Raw genomic sequence first — 20,133 nt, forward strand, 5'->3', positions numbered from 1 at the left:
GGGAAATGAAAAAACCCGATTCAAGCCTTGCCCTAACAGAGTACCAGGACACAGTACATTACCGCTTCTGGGTTTTGCTTGAATCCTGACAGCTAGATTGTTGCTTTTATTTTAGCGGAAAGGCTGAGTCCTTCAAAACTTGAGAAATTAGATAAAGTGGAGGAAAGACACAGAAGATTAAAGCGCTTAAATACAAATTAAACTGACTCTCTGGGAGAAATGAAACATGGCAGCTCAAGTAATGAACAATGAAAAATAAAGTCTAAAGTTTGGAAGTCGGCTCTCTTCATGAGACCGGGCACGAAATAACACCCTAACCCAGCCTGCCCTTAGCCAGCAGCTCTCTGGCCTCTTTGAGGAACTCGCACCACTGCGGGATCTGTAGGAAGCCCGCACTCAAAGGGCGAGGCTCAGGAGGACAGGGCACTTTCCTTCCGTGACTGTGGGGTTGAAGAATGCTGCACCCCCTTTTGGCTTTCCACATCTCTAAAATGTTTCTCAACTATTTTGCGTACGTGATTCAATAAGCTGCCCTCATTGCCTTGACTGTTGTTCACTTGTTACAGTGGAGAAATAACTACCTCTTCCAACACAACAGTATTCTTCTATTGTCGCTTAGTGACTTTAATGGTTTTATGAATGGTCTGGAAAAACTGCAGCCCGTCAACCGAGACACCAGCACTAATTGCATATGCTTGGCTCCTCTTCACTTCCTGTTCTGTCTTTGCTCTAGCGGCCAGCTTGGTAATATTAAGTGATGCTAAAGGAGGAGGTGTTTCCGTGCGGTTGGTGAGACATAGGGCCTCATTACGAGTTTGGAGGTAGCCATGGCTGCCTCCAAACCGGGCTCCATTGCCAGGTTCCTGTAATGGGGACTTACCGGGTCATTCCGACATAGGAGGACCCATTAATTCCTCCTTGCAGGAACCATTCCCCATTCCCATTGAGCCCCAATAGGGCTCAATGGGAATGGGGAGCCCATAGGGCTCAATGGGAATGGGGAGGGAGGTAATGACGGGCACATCACAAGTGGCCCGTTATTACCTCCCTCTTCCCCTCGCGGGACCCGGAAAAGACGTCTGGTTTTACCAGACGTCTGGTCCGGGTCCAGCAAAGGGAACCTCGTAATCAGCGCTCCCGTAATGAAGGGTGCCGGTCCCGTACTACACCCTTCATTACGGGAGCGCCACTCTTGTAATGAGGCCCTGTACTGTAGACTGAGGAGCAAGATGTCTGCCTGATTGGCTTTGCCACTAGAGGAAGGACATTTCAGCGCCAGCATCCTCGCCTTGCAGCCGCTGCTCCTGGCCTGTCTTACACGACACCTGGCTTCCAACACTGAAGTACTCCCCGTAGCAATTTTGTTTACACAGACGAAGCAGTGTGCATTACCAATAATTGTTCCATCTGGAAGGGTTGAGCCAGTCCTGTTTTTTTCTGCACTGCATGCTGGGACTTGTTGGCCCACTCTTGCAATGTGACCATGAAACTGCAAGTTCCAGCATGCATTTGGAAGCAGAAACCAGTACTGGCTCCAGGTGTCACACACGGAACAGGGAAACTTGGCAAGGAGAAATACAACACTATTCAGAAACACTATAAAAGTGAATTCATTTTCAGGTTCTACATAGGCTTTCAATTTCACTCCTCATCTTTTATTTTTCCAGTAGGGTTTCACTTCTCAGTTTAACAAAAAAGAAGTGTATACTTTATTCTGTGACTTTTTTGTTTGATTTAAAGTCAGTCCCTTTTTACATGCATCCTCCAAGGCAGAGTACCAGAGGTGAGTGTGATTGGTCAACATCTTTGAGGGTTGTTTGTCTATGGCTAACAAGACATGGTTAGAGCAAGACTTTCCATCTGCCGGGAGAATCGCCCAGATTTGTAAACATTTTAGGCGCTCCAGTATGTGCTATACAGTCTCCCTTTCAGACAACGCTCTATGTTTTACAAACTGGCACTAATGGATTTGTACCGAGCTGAGACTGTCGGTCATTGGGTGCATTATTGAACTTATCAACATGAACATATAGGAAACCCCTGTAAACGTGCATCTGGGCATGAGTAATGTGCATGCCAGCAGCATGTGTAACTGCAATGGAGTTTCACTTTTGGAAAGTGCTGAGACTGTTCGTTCACTAAAAAGCGTAAACCTGATTTCTGCTACAGAAATGATAGAAACCTACCACTTTAAGAGAACATTCAAGGCTGCCTCCGTAAAATGCCCTCCAAGGGATGTCTAGTCGGCATGTATATAAACCAAGATATTCCAATTTTAGCATTAGCTTTCTTTTTTTGCAATAAAATATAAGCCATTCTCATTTTGACATGCTGACTGCTGGGATTACGCTATAATATAGACACAAGCAATGGATGTCATCTTGTCCGCTTCGTGGACAGTGACTTTTTAATGACAGGCTCTGGTGTGTAGTAGGCCGTCTGGCTGTGTCTACCCAAATAAACATGTTGGCTCCAGCCCAGGAAGCCATCTCTTTGATCCCCTTAGAAGGGTTATCACTTTCCACCAGGGAAACGAATGCTCCCTGTGTGGTAGTATGGGTGTGCTTATTTCAAAGAAAGCCCTGTCACTTCAATGGCCACCTCCCACCAGATTACTGATTACTGGAGTCCATTTGAATTAGGCAATTAGAGTAGGGGCGCCGAGTTAGCTTAGTGCAGGAGTGAGCATCAGTCCAGAGAGGGATCTTATTATCTTGGATTTTGGTAGAGCTCCCCAACTTCCTGTCTCCCGCCCCACTTTCTGCAGGCAATGCACTCTGGATATGGCATCAGCAGCCAAAGGACACATGTTACTTCCGCTAGGATTGCACACTTAATATCAGGCTTGATGTGGGCCAATCCACCATAACATTTTGCCTACATAAAGGGGATAGACCCTCACATTAGTTGATTCATCTTTTGACTACTGAAGAATCTGGATTCACCTGAGACTATGTTGGGAGTACAGTCTGCTCCGAAGAGATATCGCAGACAGATGAAGACCAGACCCTTCAAGCAAGAGGTAAGTTCTTGTCTCCAACCATCCCAGAGGCATATGTGGGGTGAAGCTGCTTTGTGGACCAAGGCCATGTCTACATCCTGAACACTGGAACCAGAATTCTGCTCACTGGAAGTAGCAGTTCCTGCAGGTGCTCTCTGGTAAGCTTCTTGGTGTGGAAGTGCAAAACACGGGCTGCCCTGGCCCCTGGAGATGCTGGACAGGGCCTCCCAGACCCAGAAGTCAACGAACAGCTTTGGGCTGCTTGTAGGCTACATCCACTCTACATCACATGCCGGTCCCAAACTTCTTCGTACTGCATGCTCTGGCTGCTTGGACTGCACTGTGTGTTGGACCCATTCGACCAGCTCACCGACACTGAAACACTGAATCTCTGCCCCTGAAAGCTCCTACAAGCCTTCCTCAGCTGTTGATCCCAAGAACAAAAACTAAAGATATTTAAGGTGATCCTGTCCTCCTGCCCTGCCTTATAGTGACCTGTAAGACCCCACTGCCTACCTTTTAAAAGGCATCTTCATTGAACTTGAACATTTGCTGCAGAAGCTCTTGCCCTTCTGCCCATTCTCTTCAAACCCAGAGAGCCTCGTTATCCCAAACTCTGCATTCTATGAGTTTTACTTTACAGGGGAGGGTTATTAGTTTTTATATTGATTGGGTGTATTTTTAGTTCAATTGAAGTTTTGTGCATGATTGTATATTTCTTTTATGTCTGTACCACAGTACTAATGCTGTCTTCGATGGTTCTGTGCAAGCTCACATTGAAAGACCAAAAGAAATATTGAGGCTTAGTACCACCAAAATGAAATATGCCAATCACAAGTTCAGAGATACATGTAATTTAATATGCAAATACAGATAGATATCTGACTCTCAGCGCCTCTCAGTGTGTACCAGCAGACACCGTGAGGGCAGAGAGTGCGGGACATTACAAAATATGTGTCTTTTATACACAATCCCGGTTACATCGTCCAGCCCTTCTCCAGGTTTAACCACTGACTAGGGTTCATACCCAGTTCACATTGCTAATACAGGATCAAATAACTCATACAATGTTCAATGTTTTCTTCAAACATTTAACATATGTGTCTATACATAGAATACAATGGTGACATTTGTCTTCTGACTTAAAGTTAAGTCCAGTTTCAACAATGACCACAATGGATTTCTGCAAAGGCACACAGTTTCAGCTATTCAGCATTCAGTTCCACTATTTGAACAAAGGTGAAGCTATTGGCGCAGACAACATCTAAATTGAGGTTCAGTTCAGCTTCAAGGTATTTTGGTGCAGGACCGACATTCTGCTCTCAGCAGTCACAGCATGTTTACAAAGTGCAAAGTTCATTTTTCCTCGAGCCGAAAACATAGTTCAACATGAGACAGAAAACAGGTGTTCTAATCAAAATGGCAGATGTTTCTAAAATGGCGGCAAAGTCAGCTTTGATTCAGGTTCATTCGCATGCGGTTTTCAGTGCAATGCGAATGTGCTTAGGCCAATGTTCATTATCAGGCAGTATTATGCGAAATATGCTTTTACAACATTGCTTCTAAAGTGTATTGCCTACCCTCAGCCTGCACTCCCTTTAAAGGTAAAGGTGGTACACCATTATGTTGTGCCTTGTTTCACCTTTAGGATTGAGATCAATGCTGGTTAAGTAGTAGCGTATGGCTGGGTAGGTGCTTTAGTCACTACCCATCCCTTTGCTCCTGAAGAGCATTTGTCATTTCACCACGCTAAGGGCAAGCAGATAGATTTAGCACAGACTGCACCTACAGCTTAGTCAGCCAAAATAAAAGAACAGTACTGTAAGAGGATTCAATTCAACACTACAGCTAAGTCAATGCCTAGTCTGGGATACTGAATGGAAACCCTTATTGATGTATCTTTATGTCCAGTTCATGTGTTCTGGATGACTACCCCTATATAACACCCCTCTCTTGGAATCCTCCTGACCCCACTGGGCCAAGAAGTAGTTCTGTTTTGCAAGTTTAAACGGTTTATTTGATAATTTAAACAATATATATATATATCACACTTTGTAATAAATTAATAATTGAATATCACACTTAATCTGAGCAGTAATCAATAATGGATAGTCTGGCACTAGCACACTTCTTTATAATCAATGATGAGTGGTTATAGGATGGATAAGATAGCAACAATACTTTTATGGTTTCAAATGGATGCAAGGTGGAATGAAAATGCAGTACAGAAAAAAAACTTGATAGGATTTCAGCAAAAGACAATGTAATCACTTTTCTCTGGCAATTCACTCCCCCCCTTTATGCAATGCAAGGAAATGGAAGGAAAGCACACAGTTCTCAGGAATGCAATCAATACAATACAAAATTCAGTTCCCCCCCAGCAAGCTTAGAGGAAAACAGGTCGGAGTTTTAAACACAGGCCCAAAATGCTTTGAATGTGGTTTGCAAGGAAGTGAAAAATATGCTAAAATGCTTTTAATTCCCTTTAGGAGGTTCAGGGTGAGTGGTATCTAGTTAATATTAGTCCAGGCTCACTCTAGCAATGATTCAGGGATGGTTCTTAAGAGGCAAACGAAATTTAGTAGTTCAGGCAACAGCAGCTGTCTTTTTTTTACAAGTAAAGAAATCGGGCCAAATCGCAAATCGCGGCAAAATTCGCGAATGCGAGAATCGTGATTACGGAGAACGTATAAGGAGTAGGAAGTCGGTTCTAAGCTTGTTGAAAAGCTGAGATTCTAAGCTTTCAGTTAAACCAAGTTCCTAGCCCAAACGGTTCCAGAGATATGGACGATTAAATAAAGGTAGTTTTTCGGATTTGAAATTTTAAAAGTTCAAAGCGACAGGTTACAGCTTGCAGCTAGAAAATGACAGGTGACAGCTTTGCAAATGACAGGTGACAGTTAGGAGGCAGTTCTGGTTCTGGTTAGATTAAAATAGATTGAATTATATTATTTTAACTAAGAGATTGGTTCTGCACAGTACTGCTAGGTACTCACAATATATTTAGAAATAGGCCTCGCCACGGATCTGGTCAGGTTTTGGACTGGACTCCGGTCTGGTCTCGGCACTTCACAGTGATCTGGGTCAGCTCTCTGGTTCTGCTAACAGCGGTCTGGGTCTCTGGTTCTGATTAGGTCTGTGGGTCCGGATACAGCGGTCTCCGGTTCAGCTGGTCTCTCTCTGGATACAACAGTGCTTTCTGGCAAATGGCAAGAGTTCTTGCAAAGAATTCAAACAGCTCGCCTGGCTGTGAATAGTGGCAATGATTTGAGGCATGCTAAAGAGGGATTTAGCTTGTAGTTGACCTCTCTGCTACAAACTCTGAAGTAAAGTCTTGGTCTCTGAAGGTGGATAGATTGAAGTCTCTATGTTGGCTCTCTGGAGGTTGATGGAGGTAAAGTATGGATTTTCCCGGCAGAGCGTCCCGCAGCAGGTGGAATAGAATCCCCTCTCTAGCTTCCAGTGGCTCTTTTTATGTCTTTTGAAAGTGGGTGTGTGTGCAGCATCACTAGCCAGCCCCTCTCTCAACTGCCCATTGGTCAAGCTTTCCTTTCTCTCTTGATTGGGGAAAAGAAGTGGAGTGTCAGAGCGATGTCATTTAATGGCTTGCAGAAAGGACACTCCCCTGTCAAATTACACACAATCTATATTTGACCTAAAGACATATTTCATAGATACACAGTGGTTTGAAATTACATGCCCCCATCACATTTACTGATGGTAGCCCCTGTTCCAATTCTGTCGTTTCTAGGAGCTTGGGTTAAAAAATGGCAACATATTTCACTTTTTGGTCGGGTTACCAATATTGGATTTTTCCGCGCATTTACACAGATGTGCCCATGGTGTGTGGGCATTAGGTGGTGGAGTGTCAGATTTTAACATACATACATTTAGAGTAATATCCTCTTTTCCGCTAAAAAACCCCCCTGAACATACCACCGGGTCCTAACACGTCTTCAAATGTGCACAGAAAAATCACAAGAATAATGATATCACTGATAACATTTTCACAAGTCCGCTCTATGAATGATCCATCTTTTTAGATTTATGTTCTGGCCCCAAAGGGGTGTGGTTTCCCAGGTCACATGGTGTAGAAACCAGTTTATCCAGTTTCTGCCAAGCTCAGAGACCCTGCCCCTCCCAGCTTCTGCCAAGAGGAAGCTATTTTACGGTCCCCCTAACAAACCATCTGCCTGGGCCCTGGAAGGCCCATTGTTGAAGAGGAAGCCATTTATGGCCTCCCCCCAATAAACCCTCTGCCTGGGCCCAGGACAGGCCTCTGTTCAACTCCCTGTAGCTGCTGCACTCCTAATCTAATCAGAGAGGTGACAACTCCTTTTGGCAAGGGGAAGAGTGGCTGAGCAGGTTTTAACTCCTATGGGGTTAGATGTCAGGCAGAATTCAGTTCCTTAAGCCAGGCCCCAGCTAATGTCACTTCTAGTTACCCAGTTTTCTGCATTCAAATAAACTAACAATTTTTACACATGCAGCTAGAATGCTGATTCTAAGTTTAAAACTATGACATTTAAACAATTGAAACCTATGTGACACTCAAAAGTAGGTCACTCATTTCTTTTAAACATTTAGATTTTTAGTGTCTTTCAGTCCAAATTTACTTAAACTGCTGAAATCCACAGCTCAGCCAGTTTTGCTATGAACATTATTTTAGGCTCATCCTCTTTCCAGATTTTGTATGCCCACAAGACTTTATTCTGTCAAATGTCTGCTGGTGTTCAGTGAGATTGTTGGATATTCTGCAATGTTTGAAATGGGCATTCTGAGCTTGCCTTCAGAGAAACAAAGGGTGATTTTTAAAGTGCTTTCTAGCGAACAGGCACTGCTGTTTTTCTCTTTGGCACCCCATTTCACTCATGGCTCTTCTGACCCAGCACACCCGCACCGGGGGGTGGCAAGTCAGGCGACCATTTTGGTGTGCGCACAAACTGCGCGGTTTTCATAGATTCTGGCGCACATGTGGGCTTTTTCGGCCATCTTGGATTTCCTAAGCCCACAGCACCAAATGTTGTAGCATAATAGTCCAAACGTGGGTCAGAACACCCAACAGTACAATCAATGTTAGTGAACACTGGCAAGTATTTTGTAGCATGGCATCTTTGGCAAGGGCAAAGAGTTTCCCATTGCAGGAGGTCCATATGGTATGAGCTAGGCACCAGCCTGATAGTTGGTAAATCAGCTTGTAAGGTGAGAGAGACCCTGGGGAATAGTGAGGGCCAGAGTAGTAGAGGTCCCTGAGGAAGCTTACTAGAGCCGTCATAAGGGGACACAGCTGGAACCCCCTCATTTCTGTAGACTGATATCAGGTGGGAATGGGTATTATTCAGTGGGTTTGCATTCTGGAAGACACATTCAGATCACAGTGGGTAGCTGTCACTGGGTGACCATCCTTATGGGTAAGTTGTCCCATGAGGCCTTAGAAGACTTCTTTTTTTTAAAACCCCACCAGAGGTACATTTATACATAAATGAGGAGTCTTTTGATGGATCATGTATCTGAGACTGGGGAGCAGTGTTTTAGGAGTCCTGGTGTGCTTATTGCAACTTTCCTGAAATTCCTGAGACCCACACAGAGCCTGTCAGGGACGTCTGTGGTGCAGAACCCATGAATTCCTTAGTTGGGGAACCACCCACAACACCCCGGCATCTGGGTGAGGCCACTGAAGAGTGTGTGTGCTCCCAGGAAAGTATAGAAACTCCACATGCAGACAGGTGTGAAGATAAAAAGGGCAAATGCAGAGGCCCTATACATAACATCACCCAGGGCCCCAAAATCAAAAAGGTGGCAAAATGTCATGGGAAAGTTAAGCAGATCCCTATAAAAATAGTCAGAAAGAGGTGTGTGCCTTCAACGGTATGTCACTCCCATTCTAAAAGATAAAGGGTGCTGGGTTTACTGGGGCATATCTAAAAGAATGGGATAAAGCCTGCAAGGGTTCATCAAGGCAGAAAGTAATTGGTTTGGGTGGCTCTTTGGAGAAGCCTCACAGACAGTTATTAAGGCATAGCCATTGCCTTTCTCTGTTTATAGGGCCAGTGACAGACCCAGAGGAGATTCCAGGAAAGTGATGGCAAAAGTTTCCAAAAGGAGGATAGCAATATGTCTCTCACCCTCTCTAGTAAGTGCATCCTGGCCAATGCGTTGCCTGAGGCAGAGGCATTTGTTTGTAAGCCGCAGGTCCCAGTGGTAAAACCCTAAAACCGGGAACCATGTGCTCCACCAAACCAAGAGGGCAGAGAGGCAGGGGAAAACCTGTAGCAATACAGTCTGGCTGAGTGTCTACTGTGTCTTCCATGTCTGAGGGAAAGGAAACAGTAGACTCTATGATGCTTACTCGCAAGGGAGGGCACACATAGCATGACCGGATGTGCCTTGTTTCTGTAAAGAAGGGCCCCTATGAGTTGTTTGCTACACAGGAGTCAAGAGGCTCTTACCCAACAGTCTGTTTCCATGCACACCTCCAGTGTTTAGCCCTTGATTTCCTGTGCCTACAGGTCGAGGAGAGCAAACAGAAAGATGACCCTGCAGTTGGAGTTCAAGGCCTAGTGGCTCCCGGGATTCTTGCACCTGATTGAGTGGAACCAGTGGCTTCAGGATTTTCTTTTCTTATGAGAGGGCTGACCCTAGCACCCCAAACGCTAATCCCTGGGGTCTTGTCTGATGTAGCTGGGTTGAAGCCAACAGGAAGACCTGGCAAATCAGACTTTCACCAAGTTCTGAGAGGGCAACCTGTCTTGAGAGGTCTGTTCACACAAGATGTCCAGTGGCTGGGAGACAACTTACATTGACGGAGGAGAGAAATCTCTGCTGCTTATTTAGGTACATCTGCCCTCAGAATATCTTGAGGCTTCCGCCTCAAAGGTTCCCTTTGGCCATTGACCTCAGAATATCCCTGAACTCTCACAGTGAGAATCATCCAGTTCACCCAGTTTTCCTAGGTTGCTGCTAGGTAGAGAAATTGCCCTTGACATATATGGGGAGAGAGGGGACAGCAAACTAGAGAGTGTGACTTTCAACTGGTCCATAAGGTTTTCCACCAAGAGGCGAAAGAGGATCCTCTGAGTGAACCAGGACAGGATATGATTGCATCTGCCTCATATAGGACTCTTCTGGATCCAGTTAGGTTACTCAGTCCCTGGGCAGGGCCACTGACCCCTGACATCTCTTGGGAGAGAGAGGTCAGTGACCCAGAGAGTCTTACTTTCTAACCTGTCCCAAAGGTTTTCAACCTAAAGGTGATAGGGAATCCTCTCAGTGAGCCAAGTCAGCACATGCCTGTACTGACCTCAGAGAAGACTCTTAAGGGTCCAGTTGGGCTACCCAACCCCTGTACAGGACACTTGCTCCTTGGCTTCTCTGCAGAGAGTCAGGATAATGACCCAGAAGAAGTCTCTGATAAGGAGAACCCTCAGGATGGAATTCTAGTTCTGAGGGGCTGCCTGTGCTACTGAGTGGCAGTCACCAGGAGGCACACTGATTTGTGTCAGGCATTGCAAGACCATGCTCTCCTGGCAGAGCTTTGCCCAAAGAGAACTATCCATGCCCAGAAGGAAACCTCTAAACTGGATGGAATAGTCAGGGAAGAAGAACACCCATTCCTGTTCTAACGACCCTTGTCCCCAGAACACCTGGAGGATGCGGCCTCAACCAGGCCCTATAGCCACCAACCTGGAGATACCCTAAGGCCCTCTGTGTGTGGGGGGACAGAAGATGCCTGCCCCCATCCCAGAGAGACACTCAGTTAATCAAGCTGGTCCACACCGCCCCTGTATGGGAAGATTTCCTTGACCTCTGTGAGGAGAGACAGGACCGAAACCCAGTATGTACTAACCAAAAGTCTTTCCATCTGTACTCAAAGTGAGGTGAGGGTACACGGAGCACATTACAGTGCAATAGGCAGGTGGTTGCTGCCCAATAATTAAGATAATACTTATTTCCTTTGACTTTTCTGAAAACTCACTTGCTAATAACTTTGTTCTTGCTGATGGATTTGGATGAAATCCTCCAAAACCATTGTCTGGCACAGGCTCATCCAAACTGGAAATTGTATGGAAAATAATTCCACAGTTCAAAGGTTATTACAAAACAAAAAACATTGTTTTAGGCCTATGCCCATTCATTTTCCGATAAAGATAAAAGTGCTTCTACTGATCACTCGCACCATGAAAACCATTGGATCAATTTGCAGCAATTAAGAAACAAGTTGTGCACAAAGCTCCACAGATATCCATTTTTAGTTTGGGCTATTAGGTGTTGCCTGCAACACCTATATGTGGAAACTATTGCATTAGAGTGCAGATTGCGAGGAATGGCATATGAGGAGGGACACAGTCTGTAGGTGTTGTTTGTTTATTTGCTGTAAGGGTGCAGAAGTAGGCGTGGGACACAGAGGTGACATGTTTGTGGGCATAAACCATTATTTAATAAAAAGTAAGGAAAACCCTGTCTGTACCTGTAACTAAGAAGGGTTTCCCTGCCTCAAATAAAACTAAGGCTAGTGTCAGAATGTCCATCAAAAGAAACATAGTTCACTATCCTATGTCCCAAACCTATTTCCGTCCCTTTCACTTCAAAAGAAAATGATATTAGCTCCACCTTGACTCTAGAAAGATGGTTCCTTCTGGATGGTTTTTGGCAGTTTGTAACTGTTGGGGGCAATGTCCCTCTTCACCTGGCCCACACTAGGCATTTCGCTATAGTTTTGCACAGATGGGGAGCCATCCATTCCCCAGGCCTTCTTATCCAACTATTTACAGTTCCACAAAGATGGAGGAAAATATCTCCCTTCCCCAAGCCTTTCTTAGGTTCTCTTTTAATATTCACAATTATGTCAGTGCTTTTGACAGAGGATATCTCTCTCTTCCCCTGGCCTTCTCTTGACTTTTCCAAAGGATAGCTCTCTCTCCCCTTGGTCTTTTCATCCAGTTATGTGGGTGCCAGACCCCTTTCTCAGGCTTGTAATGTCTCACTCAGGACCGGTTCACTATCCTGCCAGGCATTGTTTTGCACATACAACTCTTCAATCCTTTCAGCATTTGGCTCCCATGCCCCTTTCTCATGCTTATAATTTCTCTTATTCAGGCCCGGTTCACTTGCCTGCCAAGCACTTTTAAGCACACATGGTTCTATGGAATCCTTCCAACTACTGGTATGAGGAAGATGATTGGGCCTCATTACGAAGTTGGCGGAAAGCCACGGGTGCCACTGGCGGGCTGCAACCAACCCTGGATCACCAAATCCGACGCCTGGGAACCTGTGTACTCAAAACTAGGCCCTTTAAGATGAGGTAGCAATACTTTTAGATGGATGGGGATGCAGAGTATACTCAAACATCAATAATCATACTGACTCAGGAAGTTGGCAAAGCACATCTGTTTTAATATCAATTATCTAAAACAGGGAGTATAACGAACATCAACGAGCATCCGCTCGATCTTCTCACTCTGCGAGTTTCATAAAAAAGGCAGCTTATATAGCAAAAACTCATCATCATTGACATCAATCCACGTGGCAAACTGCAGAAACCTATTTGGGAAAGTGAAAGGCTTAAAGGAAACATCTAGGTATATGTTCCATACTTGTTCGGGAAAATGATTGGGTCTCTAATATCAGGTGGGGCAACTAAGCCCTTCTCTAGTGTAAGTCACTATGAACGTCATCAAATACATGACGTCCTATTGGTTATATACACCATAGGGTTCTCTATTACATGGCCCTCTATAATTGGTTGGCACCCTTGTCACCCTCTGTAATATTCCACACACGCTAGCACCCAGGTGCTGGTGGGCTGGTCATAACCATAGCCTCATTGGCGCCCCCAGACATTTTTCTTAGGGGTGGCCACACTGGAAATCTTGAGGTGGCACAGCAAAACAAGCACACATAACTGCATGGGCTGGTGGGGGGTCCAGCGCTTTTATAAGGGTGGCCGTGGCCCCCCTTGGCCACCTCTTGGAGGCACCCCTGCATAGCCTCCACCTAATTAGCCTGCCATCTATCATCACTCTTGTCATCTGTCAGTCAATTAGCCTTTGAACATTGGCCTTGGAAATGTTCTGTTCCTGAGAATAAAAGGATGCATAGGCATACTTTGTCTCTTGGTTTTGATAACGCTCAACTCAGTATCTATTTTCATCCGACCATGTGACTAGAGACCATGTTTCAGAGCTTTCCTGCATTTGAAATACTATTAAATGATGGAGTTGTGACGTCTTCAATGTTCTTGCTCCTCACCTCAGACAGGAGTTTGTTCTTTTCATACTTTTTGTAGCTACTGCATGAACATCCAAGCTCAGGGTAGCCTTGACTTCCTGGTGCTGGGCCAGCCAAGCCTTTCTTGAATTCACATCCGTCATTTAGTCATTTTCCAATTGTGCCACACTGAAAAAGCCTTTCTCTTCAAGGGTCCAGACTCTGCTAAAGTGCGTTGTGGAACATCCATGGTCTATAGATTCCTATGCATGTACGTTGGTTGTATCGCCGCACTCTATTCACTACGTAGCCAGCCTTTAAGAATACTTTGTCTGCTTGCGTTACTGCATCTGTACAATTGTAAAATGATTTTGCATTTTCTTCATAATTTCTGTAGCATGAGCATCTTCATCTCGAGCCCGAAATGTTGCTCATCTTTAACACCTCCTCCTTCTATCTAATAGAATGTTTATGGTCTTCAGCCTCTTTTCTGTATGTGTCAGCTCTATTTCACATTACGTCATCAGTCTTCTTTCTCATTTATTTTCGGGAACTAAAAGTTCAAAAGGTACTATATTTGTAGACATTACCCTTCTCATATGTTCTTACAGTACTTTTGTTAGGGTTCAGTCACATCATATGATACATATACATAGGGGAAGAAGAAAGGGCGAAACACAGCATTCATTTCTGTTCATGAAGGTAATCAGTTAGGTTATGAACACTTTTTGGTAATACTGTTGTTTTTTTTGCCTTACTTTATTTTCTGTGTATATATGCTTATATTTGAATGCATTGTGCGCTCTTTAGGTTTTGTGTGTGGTAGTAGAATTATGTAGTAAGTGAGGCATTATTACGTACTTATGTTGCACAGTACGGAAAATTCAGAAAACAAAAGCATTGATCATGTTACTATCGAACCCGGCAAGATTTTGAAAATGTACCATCTATGGTGCATGCTGCAGACATTTCCTACGTTTCTACATGAGTAGGTTCATGTAATGGAAATAACTCTGTAATGCAATGGTGTCCATAGCAATGCATTGCTTAATGAATTATGTATGTCATGATAGTTCTCCCAATGAACTCTGATAGGTTTCTGCCAACATTACAATGACAATCCCATGTGGAGGCTTTTCATGAAAAGAAACTGCACATGTGATGTCATCAATGATGTCATCAATTACATTTGTGATGTCATCTTTCATGTCATGGGTATTAGTGTTAGCAGTGCACAGTGGTGGCACAAGTTATGGTTGCTTAGCTTACCATAATTTGCGAATATCTGGGGTTTTTCGGTTTTACTTGTAACCATAATATGGATATGTTGTTATAAGCACAAAGTAAGTATAATGTTCCTTTCATGTACTTGTTGCACTGAATTTGATAGGTTATTCTTAGGACAACTGAACCATAACGTCCCTTTAACAACATTTTTTGTCAATGAATTTCAAAGGTTTTTAGTAGGGCACTGTAACCAGAATGTTCCTAGAGCATAGTTTTTTCAGTAAAGTTAATAGGTTTTTAGAAGCAACTTAACCATAACGTCCCTTTAACAATGTTTTTTGTTAGTGAATTTCATAGGTTTTTAGTAGGGCACTTTAAGCACAACTGTCCTTTATCATAGTTTTTTCAGTGAAGGTGATAGAGTTTTAGTAGCGCAACGTAACCATAACGTCCGTGAATGGGAAGGGAAAATGCAGTAGCTGCACAAATTATGTACAAAGAGCGCAAAGGTATAGAGTATGCAGCATAATGGAATGCACCAACAAGAGAAGTAGCGTTTGCCTTCAACAATCTTACCGCACACCTGCTTCACATTCCAACAAAGTACGAAGAGGCAGAGTTAGGGACGCCAACTACTGTGAGCAGAACGTCATTACAACGTGGTATGTACATTAAAGTTTATGTTATAATTGCACAGGTCCTGTAGTGTACAGTAGTAGGAAAGCATGATGTTTTCTGTTTGCGTGCAGCAATGGAAAGCACCCTAGAATGGCTGGAAGAGAATTCTTTGCATGAAGAAATGAGTGAGGACGATAATCTCATTGCTACCCGCCGAAGTGTGAAAAGGGAAAGAGTTACTGCAAGGGCAAGCACCCTAGAATGGCTGGAGGAGAATTTCCTGCATGATGAAATGAGTGACCATAGTAACCCCTTAGGTAGGGAACGCACAGTACAAAGTAACACAATTGCAATATATTACTTCATGTATACTAAACACATTTGTTTTTCTTTAACTGAACATACAGGAATACAAAGGAGTTCATCAGAAGCGGCACTTTTCCACAGCAACATACGGCCACAGAAACGGAAGGAAGCGCTGTAAATACGAAAGTAGACCGCCTGGACACCAAAATGGATGAATTGCTGAACAATTTTGCTGCCTTGAAAATGTTTGTAGAAGAACATATTATGGAGAAAATCAGATACCATGCCCCACCTGCACATGCCCCCTTCCCCATTTCTCAGCCCCCATCCCCGCAAATTGCGTGTCATGACAGACGCTTCGATGAGACCTCAATCCCTTCTACCACTCACCACCAACTTGTAGAAATGCTGAAATCCCCATTATATGTTTCTGGTGCCCCGTCCCTTTCTGAATAGTGGCTGTGAATGTGTGCTAATAAAGATTGATATGTAAATTGTTACTGAATGTATATGTGCCTTTTCCTTTGTTTTAAGAAGCCCATTGTAACCGTGAAGGGCACAGCACTGGTGGGGATGATCACAAGTGAGGGAAATGGAGGAGTCGTACGGCCGCCGCACCTGGCTGCCCTATGCACAATCACAATGGAAGCATCCATAGGATGCCGCTACGACACGCACGTTTGTTTGCACAGAACCACCTGTAGGTAGTTGAAGAACCACACGTTTGTCAGTCGCACAACTTCGCACATATGTATCTCTTCCTGTGACACCTGGTAACACCGCCCTTGGCCAAGATATGCGAAGAAACGTGTGATGTAGTTTTAGTAGGTGGAAGCGCTCTTCCACGTCCTACGAGTACCGTTGCACGTGAACATTCCACCTACTGTACCGTGCACACACCAAGCTTATTTAGAAATGTTCAGTGCATGTGTGCCGTACATTTAAGTGGTCCGGGGATGCCAAGGGTATCCGTAGGAGATCTATGCACATGGTCACAAAATATTCCGGCCAATATGCGTCCCACGGTCAGCCGTCCAAATGGAGAACAATGGTGACGTCACCATGGGAAGAGAACCAAGGTGCGCATGGGCCCTTATTTGGCAAAGACTATCCAGACCTGTGCAAATCATAAAATGACTATTTTCTGCAATGTATGGAGTGTTACAGTGAGAGTGCACCCTTACAGAGGTCCTACACTCTCCTTTCTGCATGTAGTTATTGTAGGGAAACATTTAGGGCCACTTTCCAATTGCACTTGCTCCACAACAGTCCTATAAAAGGGCACACCCCACAACTGTGCTGCAAACCATGTTTGGCTTTCCAAAGAAGAGCAGTGGTGCACTTTGGTTGATGCTGAAAATGCTTTCTGACCAATTCTGTGCCTGGAAAGTACCTCTTCAAGTAATGGGCACAGGGCTCTGCTATTACCTCTGACTCAGGAGCACAAACACCCTCACCACCACAATCTCCTTCTGAAGGGGATGAGCAAGGAAACAGGCTGATAATGTGGATGGACACCAAAAAGGAAACGAGGATAAAGTAGAGGGAATCCCTACTGCCTACAACCAGTGTGAGTCATGGGTGTGGAAACTATTTACGACCATTGGAGATGTGCCCAGATCTCATGCAAACCAGGTAAAATGCAAAAGTGCAACATAGTACTGAGTCGCGGAAAACCTAGCTGTACAGCTATGGCACTACCTCCATGCGGCGGCACCTGAAAGCGAAGCACAAGGAAGCTGTTCGGAGGGTTTTCCTCTTCCAAGAAGGCAGTAGGTTACTTTCCTCTACAGCATCCTCTGCATCTGCTCCTGCTACCACTAGGGACACTCCAGTGGGCCAGTGCATCACGCAACCAGCCTTGCAGGCCATACGCACTGCAACAGACCCGTACTTTTCAAAGGTCACTGTGTTGTGCATGTACTGCGATGCGGTACTGTGCAGGGGGAACAATTACGAAGTGATTTTGAGGCTTCGGTCCAGGAGCATGACAAAGAGTGCCCCCTACCCAAGTAAGATCCACCCAACTTCTTCTGCTCACCACATGCAGTTTCTTATCCCTAAGGTTGGTACCCTTTGGCAAACCTTCTTCCATTCCTGTCTTTCTATGGCGTTTCTTATAATAACAGGAAAAATGCAACACAGCCAGAAAGGGGGGAGGGGGACAAAAAGGCTCTTTTCAGAGCCACCTTGCACTGTACAAAATGATTTAAATGAAAGCATACAGCCGGTGACACAGCCTATGAGCGCCGCATACGGGGTTGTCAACAATGGGCGGTGGTACTCCGTCAACAACATTGTATGCATTCACAAAACAAAGTGGTGGCTCTGAAAAGAGCCTTTTTGTGCTGTTTGCGTTTGAAGTGGTGAACACCCACAGGGAAAATGCTTGCTAAACTTGCAGGAAGCGATGCACTGCATTTTGGATATTACGCAGAAACAGCTCGTGGGATTTTGGAAACATTTCCATGAGTTGTGGAAATGTCTCCTTCATTGCAAACTGCAGTGAGATGCTGCTAACATGCCGCTAACATGTCCTACACTGTTCCCTCCACAATGAACAATAATAATGTCTGGATGAGCGAGCATCACCAGACTGGCACAAAGAGGACATACATGGACCCATTTCATCCCACGTATTCCATACCAGTGCACATCGACATTATGGAACCCAAGGTGTGCTGCCAGTGCACAGCGTTCTGTGTACACTTGTACCCAATGTATCCAGGAGTCTCCCTAAAGCCATATAGTCCACCTACAGAACGGCACAACCATACCAATAGCCATCTCCACTCCTATTTGCAAACACACGTTCTGGCAGCTACACACCACATGCAGGAAATCGTATCGACCAATCCTAACTCCTGCACAGTCCCATTTCCATTGCAGCCCCCCTGAATAGACCCGGATGTAGCACGTGTGCACCTCCAAATGCTGCTGCTTTTACAAACATATTGTCCTGTGTGGGGAGGTTCTGCGCAAACACATTTGAAGCATGATAGAGAATGGCCGCTTTGTTGGTAGTTGTGAAAAGGGTTTATTTTTTATTTTTGTAAAGCGATGTGTAAAGAAACACTTTTTGGTGTGCTAGTTGTTGGGGATTGCTCTCTGCTTTTCCTCCTTACATTATTACACAAGTTTCTGCAACCTACATTTTACATTGTGGAATGGAAGACTCATTTCAATAAGGAAAAAAAAAATATCAGCTCCACTGACAAACATCCCCCTAGAAGCACTAAGGTTTGCATGGTCACAGAAGAATTTCCTAGCATGGAACAGAAAAGCAGACATACACCTGATTCGATAATCCGTAGTCCCATTTCCATGGCAAGCATATAAGGACAGCATGTTACATGTGCGCTTTCCCCAAATACTGCGAGGGCCGTTCCCTAGTAAAGTAGGGCCTGTACTTCTCCCCTTTCCAGTAGTCTTTTCCCAGCACTCCCTCACTGTCTACTGTTAAACGGTCACATACGCATCCACCAATTGCATCCAAGAATTCTGCATCTAACGCTATCAACTGTGTTGAACAGTCCATGCCAACTGTTAAAAAGGCAGAGTTCAAGTGTCCTGTTAATCAAAAGCACCTGCACGGGAAAGTACTGTAAAATGAACTACGAGTTCTGCATCCACAAACATCGGCATTGCTACCCATCACCACGCCTCGTAGGCATCACTACTTTTTGTACAGTACATTTGCAACTGTGTTATACGTTCGTTGCAACAGGGTACCTGGCACTGATTGTCCATAACGTGCTCAAAATTCATACTGTTATTTCTCCCATCACCTACCATGAAATGGCTCCTACAGTGGCAGGTGCTGGCAAAGTTGCCATTTGCCCAGATCTGTCATTGTTATATGCAAACCATTACTCTGTTCTTTTGTTCCGTCAATTTTACGATGCTTTCCCCCATTAACGCACCTCTTATCAAATTTCTTTTCAAATCGAACACAAAAGGATCGTTCAGCCTATCCCACCAACCTAAGCCAAGTGCATACATTGCATGCAATACAACAGTTTCCTGCCACTTACCTTTCACACTTCATATATTACAACATGACTTAAAAAAGAAAAAATGGTATGTGTGCATTGACAACAGTAACATTCATAAATGCTCATAAGAAATTAAAGACCGGAAATAATGGCTCCACTCATGTAGCAAGCATATATATGCAGAGAAGTACATGCAAATGCACACACAAAAACATTCTGCTTTAGTCCTACACTAATATACACACGTGTTCAATGAGACATCATACAATACACTCCCAAATAACCCACCTACGCCCTTAACAAACATGCTTATGCTCCCAAATCCCCATTCATATCGTGAGCCATCCATTTACACACACACACTTTCTCTTCCTGCCAAGACATCCCCTATAGTTTTAATGAATGTATTGTACAAATGTGAGCACTATGCCATTAGCCAACATATTTTCTTACCATGTTCTGATACAGGTGCAGTACCCACCTCTCTCCGGGAAGCCACTGGCATGTGCACTTCAAAATACAACCTGCAATAAAAATACTGTCACCAAGCAACAAAGTAAGAACAATACCATCATAGTGTTGTACGTCTTACTAGAAGAGTTCACTATTGTTGTATTGTAGCATATAGATTTGCGGCAATCCACCAGTATGTACTTCATTGTTACGCATGACACCTCTACAGGCTCAGTGTTTGTTATGTCGCCACCATTAGGCTAATCCCCACATAGAAAGATACTGTCCCAACCAAATATTACAGGCCAATACACAGTGACACACTTC

At 44.4% G+C, this 20,133-nt stretch overlaps 1 pseudogene; it reads right to left on the reverse strand.

The window, feature by feature from the left end:
* Positions 1–410: 410 nt before the first annotated feature.
* The window catches only part of LOC138498303 (protein LSM12 pseudogene), a 39,987-nt pseudogene continuing 20,264 nt past the window's right edge, over positions 411–20,133 (reverse strand).

Source organism: Ambystoma mexicanum, chromosome 5q (genome assembly GCF_040938575.1).
Source record: "Ambystoma mexicanum isolate Mex_15411 chromosome 5q, UKY_AmexF1_1, whole genome shotgun sequence".
Lineage (NCBI taxonomy): Eukaryota > Metazoa > Chordata > Amphibia > Caudata > Ambystomatidae > Ambystoma > Ambystoma mexicanum.